This window comes from Bidens hawaiensis, unplaced genomic scaffold, assembly GCF_021521415.1.
Source record: "Bidens hawaiensis isolate Kalapana, Puna unplaced genomic scaffold, B.hawaiensis_p1.1 tig00047574_1, whole genome shotgun sequence".
NCBI lineage: Eukaryota > Viridiplantae > Streptophyta > Magnoliopsida > Asterales > Asteraceae > Bidens > Bidens hawaiensis.
This window is the reverse complement of record NW_027498512.1, coordinates 92,121-101,332: the sequence shown is the minus strand read 5'-3', so window position 1 is coordinate 101,332 and position 9,212 is coordinate 92,121.

Below are 9,212 nucleotides of genomic sequence, written 5' to 3'. Positions count from 1 at the left end.
ATGGATTTTTACTTATAAGGAGTATTCTGGAAAAATTTCGTTCAAGAAAAATTTTCCAGCCAAAATCGTTTCTGACCGAGATTTTTTTACCGAGCAGGTTTTTGACCGAGAACGCTTGTTGACCGAGAACAGGTAGCGTTGACCGAGAACCACAAAGTTTGACCGAAAACTAGATGATCTGACCGAGAACTCTTGTTTCTGACTGAGAACAATCAAATATGGCCGAGAACCCTTGATTCTGGCCGAGAACTCCTTGATTTAAAGCCGAAAACTAATAAAGTTGACCGAAAAATAGGAAATACCGCCACCGACACCCGTGGTTTCGTTTGACCAGAAGATTTTTGTAACAACTAAATCCCTAGATTGATGGGATTTGAATTGTTTCTAAATATAACCCAAACTTTAACCAAATATAGCACTTCTTCTTCTCCGAATCGCAGATCGCCGGAAAACAAAACCAAACCACCAAACACACTTAGATCTTGAATCCGTTGATATCAAACCGAGCCTTGAATGGTTCAAAAGGCTCTAATACCAATTGTAAGTCCCGAATCTGGATCACTACAATATGATATCAACCCAAACACAATGTTAGTGCGGAATCCTAACACCGTGATGATTCAAGAACGATGTAGAAGAACAATATAAATATAATAAACACGATAATACTCCAAATGCACACGGTTATATTAGTAAATCGTCTAGTACATGAGATTACCCAAAATCGATATTTTCTCTATACATGTTATCTATATATAGGGAAACTAAAACTACCTAACCCAACAAAAAGCCCAAAGCCCAAAATAGCCTAAACGAAATCCCTCCCCGAAATCCATAGGGATTTCGGTATTACACCAATGTAATTCTTCAACTCGTCTTTGTTTATGTCACTTTAGTCTTGATCATGTCATGGCCTTTTGATATGCGTCAGCCTAACCAAATTATGACCCAACAACCTTTTATATAATGATTAAATAATAAATTTTTTTTCTTCCAGAAATCGGATCCAAATTTCGAATATTTAAAGTTTTCAATATGTGAAACTCTCGATACCCAGATTTGAACACCCCTTATTACATATATGGATGTTCAAAAAAATGGGAAAATCACAAACATGAACGTTGGTCCCACAACTAATTACCAAACTATACATAGAAAGTATCTAAAAGTAAGACATGGAAATTGACACATAAGTGAAGCGTCAATATTTTAGATGCTTTATCTAACAACCACACCCATCAGTGGACCACTATTTCACGACACATGACACTTTTCATAGGAAGCGTCTACACAAACGTCTTCTAAGAGGAGACGTCTCAAAACAAGATTTTTTATCCGAAACCTCTAAACATGGACCAGAAGCTGCTAGGACTAAAGGAAACGTCTGAGCTCTAGATGCTTCTTTTGCCTTATGTGGTTCAGACTCTAGCTCCACTTTTTATAGACGCTTCTCACTATATACATATATATCATTGCACATGGTACCACTTGTATAATATTTTCAGCCACGAAAGGTCTGTATAGAATGTCATATCTAATGGAGATTTGAAGTTTACGTCTTGTGGGTATGCGTGATCCTCAATGAAGTTGACAACACAAGTAGAAATAGAACCGAAGGCATATATAAGTGTTTCATGGCTATGGATGTGATAAAAATTAGAAACATTTCTTATTGGGAAATACTTCTATTCGTTGACAGTTTTTGAATATTACATTCGAACCATTCCTTTGTTCATTTGTTTTGAATATTAAGTTTCTTATAAAGGAATGGATTAATTTGTAAGCTAAGTTTTTTTGAATTACAATGAATGGGTTCATTTGGTCTTCTCAAAGTAAATGTAAGAATCTCAAATCAGACATTATGTTTATCACATTGTTATGGGCCATTAATTTTGCAATCGACACATATGCAAGCGTCTAAGGTATGCCCTATATTTTTCTAGAATGACATCGATATATAAGTGATAAGTTCATATAGAGTTAAGTGTCATTTTAATATATGTGGTTTGTCCAACTACGCAACTTTAGTACTTATTCTTTATTTTATGCAAATGGCTACCTCAGTTTAAAAAAACTTGCAATTTTAGTACTTTTATTTAACACCGTTTATTTTATTCGTTAAGTCATGGTTAAATTGGTAATTTCCTTTATTTTATCTTTTCCTATAATCAAATCCCCCCATTATATTTTCATCTCTAACTTATCTTCATCTCTAACCCTAAATTCCTAAATCAAACCCCCTACAATATCAAACAAACGAATCACACCTAAATCACTTTATTTTCTCCACCAAATTTCTTTCTTTTCATACATAAATAGAGGCACTTCCACCACCGATGGAGCTACTAATTAACGACGGAGTAAATCCGGCGAACATCCGATAGAAGCCGCCGACCCACGGAAAATCAAAATCAATCTAGAAATCAATCGAAAAGCAACCGGAAAATCAATCGGTGAGTTTTCAAGAACTGAAACCGGCAAAACGGAAAGCAGGCGAAAAATCAATCGGTGTCTTGATTCCACTACTTTTGCATCTGATTCAGATGGCGGCGACTAGATTCGGTGGCATCATTGAAAAGGGGGGTTTGGTTTGCAAGAGAAGGCGATGATTATGGATTCAGGCAAAGATAGCCGGAAAATCGAATGATAGTTGTGGCTCAAGGGAGAGAGAGAGAGAGAGAGAGAGAGAGAGAGAGAGACGGTGCAGGTGGTGGTGGAGCCTGGCGGTGATGCAGTAGTGGTGATTGGCAATGATGCTGGAGATGGTGGTTGGCGAAGAGAGAGAGAGAGAGAGAGAGAGAGAGAGAGAGAGAGAGAGAGAGAGAGAGAGAGAGACGGTGCAGGTGGTGGTGGAGCCTGGCGGTGATGCAGTAGTGGTGATTGGCAATGATGCTGGAGATGGTGGTTGGCGGTGGTGGGGTGGGATTTGATATATAAAACCCATATGAGATCTCTTTTCAATGTTAGGGGCTGGTAGAAGACAGGGAGAGAAAAGAGAAAAAGGCAAAGTTACCCAAATACCCTTTAATTAACGGAGAAAAATTAACGGGGTTAAAAAAGTACTAAAATTGCAAATTTTTTGAAACTGAGGCAGCGATTTGCACAAAATAAAAAATAGGTACTAAAGTTGCGTAGTTAGTCAAATCACATGTATCAAAATGACACTTAACTCATTCATATATGTTGTTATTCAAATATACCATTTGATTAATTAATTTCTTATGAATTAAGTAAATCTTTACAAGGGATTTATAGTATAAAAGTGTGAATAAATAATAATTATATTAATAAAGATTATTTTGATACCAAACCTCCCTTGTAGGCTTGTATATTAGAGGGATAACATATTGAGGATCTAAAAAAGGAATAAAAATAAGAATAATAAGAAGAATTTGTAGCCTTACAGAAAAACTCCTTTTTTTTTATAAAAGTTAATAAAAAATTATAACTTAAAATTTAATAAAAAAACGAAAAAAGTAAAAACATAAATAACAGGGTTCATTTGAGTTTCCACTTTTTTTAGAAAGAAAAACGAAACAAAGACACAATATCAAGGAAGAAAAGACAAAATCAATGACGAAAATAAACACAAAACATAATAATAACAAAATACAAAATTATATTTTTCACTCACCAATGTGTCTGTTTTTTATTGATATTGTGCTATATTACTCAACATTGTGTTATAGTTTGTTCGGCATTGTGTTATATTTTGCGATCTATTGTGTCTTTTCGTCGATTTTTTTAACGGAAATGACGGGGAAAACATTTTAGTTTTTTTTTTAAAATTTTTTTTTTCGTTTTTTATTTATATTTTTAGTTATGATTTTTTTATTATTATTTTTTAGCTTGCGACTTATGACCTAAAAAAGTTTTGTTCAAAGAAAACCCTAAACGGTTTGCATACCCTTTTATTCAGATTCTTTTCGTATGTAGTTCACATATTTAACCAATCAACCAATTTATTTATCCTTACCCGTTAGGGATTACGGGCCAAGTTAACGATGGATATATAACCTAAATTTAAGGTAAAACTAAGCAATCATACAAAACTTCACAAAAATCTAGATTCACAACCCACACACATAGTTAAACAAATAGCTAATAAAAGTTTTATATTTTTGTAAAAGGATTATAATGAACACTTAAAACAACTAATCAAAAAACCCAAAAGTTAGTAAAAAATGAAGAAAAAAATCGACTTAAGAAATAGATAAACAAACATTTTTTTGTATTTTTAGTAAATATATGATTGAAGTAAATATTTTATAAGTTATTAGTAACAAACTATATTGAAATGGTTAAATATATAATATTCATCTTTTGGAATCTTTCACGAGGTTTGGTCATAATTGTCACTTTCATCTAAATAGAAAAAAAGTCAGAATACCTCTGGCTTAATGCTAAAAAATTAACGTGTTAATAAAATAGATGAAAATGATAAGATTCAGAAACCTCAATGATCTAGATGAAAAATAAAAATAAAAAGAAATAAGGGTTTGTGCATTAAAGTTGCGTAAGTAACCAAATTTTATAAATGAAAATGATGTTTTACTCGTTAAAAAGATATTTTAGTCACATGACTATCATATTTCCTCACACCAGGCCCGGCCCAAGGAGAGGGCTCAAGCCACAGGTTCATTATCCCTAAGGACCCATAGTTTTATAAAAGACTTTTATATATTTGTGTATTTTTTTGGATCAGGCTCATCACTCCCCTCACTTTTACAATTAAACATAACAATAATAAATAATAACAACCAACATCAATCAAATACCACTCCCTCTAAGGGCTCATATGTTTTTATTCTAATATCTTAGAGTTTTTAGTTACTGTATTTCATATTAATTAGTTCCATTAATTAATATACCTTGGTTAATCCATAGACTTTTTTCGTTAACCTTTTTTTTATAAATATATTAACCCCCCCCCCCCCCCCCCCCCTAGAGCTAAACATTTAGTTAGTAAAAAAATGTAGAAATATGAAAATAGAAGAAGAGTTAAGTAAGCACAAATATAAAAAAACGTAAAGATACACATGTTTTTAGGGTAGCGGACAATCAACAATGTTCTAAGAAAAATTTGACGTATTGACGATTATTACTACATAGAACGATGTTATAAGATCAATGATCATTAAAAAAAATTCTTGAGGAGCATTGGATTCGTTTAAGTATTTTTGTTTGATCATTTTGCTAAAAAATATTCGTTTATTATTACTATTATTATCACATTTGTCTAAAATATATGAGTTTTTGACTTATTTGCATTTTAAGCTCTTTTGTTTTTCATGTCCCAGGCCTCGAGTTTTTTTCGTATTCTGAGAGACGGCCCTGCCTCACACGTGGTGTTGATTGTGCTATATTAGTCACTCGAAAAGGTATATATGTACAACAATAACCATACCTAGTATTGATTGTGCTATATTACTCACTCGAAAAGGTATACATGTACAACAATAACCATACCTAGTACAATTTCATGCATGACAACAAAATTTCTATATCGATTTTCGTATCAAGATGACATGTACGTTAAGTCATTTTTTTGGCATGCATAATCCTCAATGGAGTTGACAACTCGAGTAGAAATACAATCAAAGACATAAGGGTATGTTTGGTATGGGGTAATGGAATGAACGACGGAAAGGAATGGACGTGGTAATGGAATGAACAAATAAATGGAATGGGTTATTACCATTCCAGTGAAATGTTTGGTTACCACATGGGAATGAAATGAATCATTACTTTGTATTGTTGGTAGGTAAGAAAAAAAAAATTAAAATGGTAGTGAGTGGTGGTGGTGGTGGTGGTGGTGGGAGCGGTGGCGGTAACGGTGGAGGTGGTGGTGGGCAGCGATGACGGTGGGCGGCGTGTGTGATGGTGGGGCGATGATTGATGGATGCGGCGGGTGGTTGGAGATGGTGGGTGGCTGGCACTGATGGCGATGGTTTGTGGAGGTGGGTTGTGGAGGCGGAGGACGCCGATGGTGGTGATTGGTGACAATGGTGGCGATGGTGGACAGCGGTGACGGTGGGCGGCATGTGTGATGGTGGGGTGATGGTTGATATATTCGGCGGGCGGCTGGCGGTGCTGAGCGGCTGCCACCGATGGTGATGGTTGGTGGCGGCGATGGACAACGATGGTGGTGGCTGGTGGCAGTGGCGGTGGTGATTGGTGGGTGTTGATGTTCGGTGGTGGTGTTGTTCAGAGGGTGGTGGAGGTTATGTAGGGTGAAGAATGGAATAGAATGAAAAAAAATATGGGGTATGGATAAAATGAAATTGGGGTATTTTAGAGGGAATGAAATGGACTAGGTAGTGGGTCATTCCATTCCTTTGATCAACCAAACATACTATTTTTCATTCCCTCACAATGAATCATTCCATTCCGTCCTCCATTCATGCATACCAAACGCTACCTAAGTGTTATACTTGTATTAATGCGACAAAAATTGAAATGTTCTTTGTTATGTGGAATATTTCAATTCTTATTCTTGTTTTTTTTTTAAAAAGATGCCTATACTTAACTCGAATCTTTTAATTTCCTTTGTTTGTTTTGAATATTAAGTACCTTACAATGGTATGGGTTCATTGTAACCTCTAGTCTAGTTTCTTGAATTACAAATGAATGGATTCATTTGGTCTTCTAAAAGTAAATTGAAGAATCTCAAATTTGCTACGTATAAGCGCCTCAATTTTCCAAGATATATTCCTATATACTAGGTTATTGACTCACGGGTGGAAAAATATAAATAATGTAACATCCACACTTTTCTAGCATCAAGTGAAATATAAATAATGTAAAAACATAACATTCAACTAAAATAACATCCATTTTACAATTACAAATTAGTAAATAGTTCCTTATAAATCGCATTTGTAGTTTTATTTGTAACTTATCTTCCTTGTCTAATATAAGCATTTTAACACCGTCTCTACTCTTCACTCGTGATAAAGCCACATATAGTTGACCATGTGTAAAAACCGGTTCTCGCGGGTATATGCCAACTCTTGCTAGTGATTGGTTTTGACTTTTATTAATGGTAATTGCAAAACAAACCGCAACAGGAAACTATCTTCGTTTCAATTTGAATGCCAGTTTCTTATCTGAAGGAGTTAGACCACTACGAGTTATATAAGTGCGAAACCCAATGCTAGTACCTGAAATAACCTTTACTTCGATAATACGCCTCCCCAAGTTAATTACTTGTAATCTGGTTTCGTTGCATAAACCGTTCTTCTGATCTATATTCCTTAGTAATATTATTGGCACGCCAACTTTTAGAACCAATATATGATTAAGCATACCAGACATATTTAAACCATTTAGAAAATTCGGTTAGTGTAATGTTGGATCGAAACCAGGACCAACACCATCAGACTTTTCTATACTATCACTCCGTTTTGTAATGTTGATCCGTTTTGTACTACTGGTAGAATTTGTCTAAAATCACTCCAAAAATAATAACTTTCCCCATAAATGGATGTTCATAAGTGTTACGGTTACCACTTTTTAAAACATCTTTTAAAGTCCTATCCAAGGCTTCAAAAACATGTTTATGTATCATAGGAGCCTCGTCCCAAATAATCAGATCCGTTTTACTCATTATGTTGCGAATATCTGGATTCCTTGTTATTGAACAGGTAGAATCCTCAGTTAGATTTATAGGAATTAAAAATCTAGAGTGAGCGGTTCTACCTCCCTCAAGTAACAAAGATGTACCGCTGGAGGCAGCGTTTAAAACTATTTTAGCTTTAGATCTTATGAAAACCGATAATGTCTTACAAATAAAAAGTTTTCCCCGTCCCTCCATAACCATACACAAAGAAAATACCCCCTTCTTTGGATCATTTGCTTTCATCATTTCATTATACACATCTCGTTGCTCAGCCGTTAATGAAATAAAAAGTCGTTGAAACTCAACAGTCATGACTTGTGTATCATAAGCTAGCTCCTTGTTCATAAAACGATTTGTTGATGCAACGAAGAATCCTCATCAGGGAAAGGCATTGTAGGAAAATAACGCAGAGTATAATTATTTCGGAGTAGGAAGTTTTGAATTTCAAGTAACGCGAGGTTTTTTAGTTGTGCCTTTAAAAGCACCAAATCTATAACGAATCACAACAGAATAAAACTGAGTTTTTAACTAAACATATTTGGTAATGTCTTAAAGTATTTAAAAAGATAAGAAATTCTAATTATTTGATACCTGGATTTTTTTTTTTGCTCATTTTGTTGTTTATAAAGAACGCCATCAATTAAATACGGCCAAGTTTTTTCCTATACATTATCCGGTCTAGATAAACTATATATGATTAACATTGTAGCAAATAAACTTCGTAAATAATAACCACTTGCAGTATGACTTGCTTCTTCAATAGCTTCTATATACTCGTTGTCATCGTCTAAATGGTCTCTTTTATAACAAGCGTCTCTATAAGTAGAACACACTTCACCATCAACAGTACAAATATCTTCAAAGCACGTAGGGTCTCTAACCTTGTTTAACAGAATTCTTAGATAGTATGCTTCATTGAAAGCTGGAGGAACATGATGAACACGACCAATAGAGAAACCTCATTTATGGTCCCAATGTCATTCATCTTGTTTCCAAACAATTTTTTTTGGAAACTCAATGTAAGTTAGCGTTCGAGCAAGACCATATTTTTCATTACACTCCATCCAAGCAGTGAATATTGAAGAACCAACAGTCGGCTTGTTTAAAATATCTTCCACGTCATCATCATCTACGAACACAACTGTTTGTTTTCAAGGTAAATGAAACGAAAGCCGGGTAACAGAAGGAACTCTATAACAGACGTCAAAAAAAAAATTCTTCATGCAGCCTCACATGCAGATAGATATCTGCAATTATAAAACGCCTTAGCTTCGTCTACCACTTCATCTTGATTGTCAGTCTTTTCTTGTACAAGTGATATTGTAGCACGATCAGGGCCTTTATTAATGTACTTAAAAAATACTTTATCGAACCCTCTTGATTACACCATTCAACATTGATTTGGGCCTGATATTTTTTTTAACAATTTCTTGTTATATGGAACAACATGTCTGTTGTATAAATTGACCGCAGACTTCACAACATTACCCAAATTTCTTGGTCGATAAACAGGAAACCCATTATAATCAATTGATGTCTCATTCGAAAAGTTTTTGAGAACTTTTTAGAACATGAGTTATCGACCATGCAA